We start from the raw sequence: 2,061 nt of genomic DNA, 5'->3' as shown, positions 1-2,061 counted from the left end.
ATTTACTCCCTCTGGTTCAATTATGAGCAATGTAAAGATGAGTTCTGCATCTCTACCTTTAGTGCTTATAGCTAAGCTCCAGACCTACATCTCTAGCTGTCTTATTGGACATATTTACCTGGATGTCCTACCATCACCCAAAACTCATGCTCTAAGAAAAACCAGAATCCAAACCAATATTAACTGAATATACTGTGTTTTGAATGTCAGATTAAAAAAATTAGATTTTAACCTATAGACAAAGGAGTCATTAGTGAATAGAACAAAGTGACATTTTAGGTAAGTTCAATTCAGTTGAAACTATTGCTTTCCCTGGTATTGTCCTCCCTCTTTTTCCTACTTATTTCTCTGTTAAGTTTGAAGTATTTCTACAGCAAATTGTGTGTGTACATATTCAACCCTCCTTTATCCATTTCGGATAATAGTGAGGCTCATCTGATGTCCACTCTCCTCACTTTTTCCTCCAATACTCTTATTCTTTACTTACCACAATAATGAGAAATAGCAAGTTCTACCCCATTCTTATTCATTTACATGCTAATGTATTCCTTTTACCCTTCTTTCTCTTTCTCCTCTTAAAACCCTCTTAATAAAACCAATCCACCCCCAAATCCTTTGTTTTTCTTATTTAAATGACTCAATACATTATGAAGACATTAAGATTCTGAAGGGACATTCTCTTTTCCCCATGTCAGAATTTTAGCACTACATTGTCATACAGCTCCTTCCAAGTGCTCCAATAAATGTATTATTCTTGGATTCTCTGGACTCTTGTATTTACATTTCAAATTCCTACTCTGGTATCAAATCAAATATCTCTATTTCAATTAAAGATCTATTTTCTCCTCCCCTTTCCCTAGAATTATGCTGAGATTTGCAGAGTACATTGTTCTTGGTTTCAAAACTACATCTTTTACTTTTAGTAATATTGTATTCCAAGATCTCTCATTTATAGTAGAAACTGAAAGGTCTTGTGTGATACTGACTATAATTCCTTAGTACCTAAACTTTTTATATGTTTGCTGTATTTTTTCCTTGAACTAAAAGCTCTTTATTTTGGCTATAACATTTCTGGGACCTTTGCTTTTGGGGCTCCTTTCTGGAGGTTATCAGTGGATTCTTTCTATCTTTACTTCGACTTCTGGTTCTAATATAACTGGGCAGTTTTCGTTTTTTATTTTTAATCATGCTTTTTGAGGAGTCCAATGATTTTTTTCTTTTTTTTCTTTTCTTTTTCATTCAGGACATTTATTTTAACAAACAGTTGAATCCTCAAGATGAACCAGATGCTGCAACAGCTGCTGTCTTGGGTTTAGGTGTTGTTCCTTCATGGAATCCATTCCTGAATCGGTGATAGACAATTTTTAGGTGCCTCATTCAACCAGTACCAGTGGGGTTGCATTGCTTAGCCTTTGCACTCAAATTATACTTTCTCTTGCATTTAGCAGGATATCCACATTGGCCACATATTGACTTCTGAAGATGGTATGCCTTAGAACCACAATGACGGCACAAAATGTGCATCTTATTCCGGTGCTTACCAAATGAAGATGTCCCCTTCATCATCTTCCTCCTGCCGCTGGGACCAAAAAGTGAGTCCAGTGATTTTTAAATTATCTATACTTGACCAATTTTTCAGAAATGTTTCTGTTATGAGATATCTTATATTTTCTTCATTTTTTCAATCTTTTATTCTAATATTTATTGCTGTCTTATATACATTATATACTCTATGTGTGTGTGTGTGTTCTAATCTGATTTTCAGAGAGTCTGTTTCTTGGGGTAACACTTATCACTTTCTATTCTAAGGTATTTATTCTTCTAGTTCTTTCCTCCAGAGAGTTTATTTAATTTGTTTTAATCTCTTGCTTTATTTTTTCTAGTTATTCTCATAATTCTTGTGAAAAATCCATTTTTCCTTTAAGTCTGCACACAGGTGTTATGGAATTCCTATTTTCTTCTTTTGGGGGAGGCTCTATATTTGTAACCGTTTTCAATACTGGTTAATGATTTCTTTGATTAACTCATCTTCCTAGCTTTAATTCCTGAACTGGGGATTTG

At 34.2% G+C, this 2,061-nt stretch overlaps 1 pseudogene; it reads right to left on the bottom strand.

Annotated features, from left to right (window-relative positions):
- Positions 1-1,272: 1,272 nt before the first annotated feature.
- On the bottom strand, positions 1,273-1,566 carry LOC114048758 (annotated as a pseudogene).
- Between the last annotated feature and the right edge of the window lie 495 nt (positions 1,567-2,061).

Source organism: Vombatus ursinus, unplaced genomic scaffold (genome assembly GCF_900497805.2).
Source record: "Vombatus ursinus unplaced genomic scaffold, bare-nosed wombat genome assembly UNPS02014794.1, whole genome shotgun sequence".
In the NCBI taxonomy this organism is placed as follows: domain Eukaryota; kingdom Metazoa; phylum Chordata; class Mammalia; order Diprotodontia; family Vombatidae; genus Vombatus; species Vombatus ursinus.
This window is presented reverse-complemented; position numbering and strand designations above follow the sequence as displayed.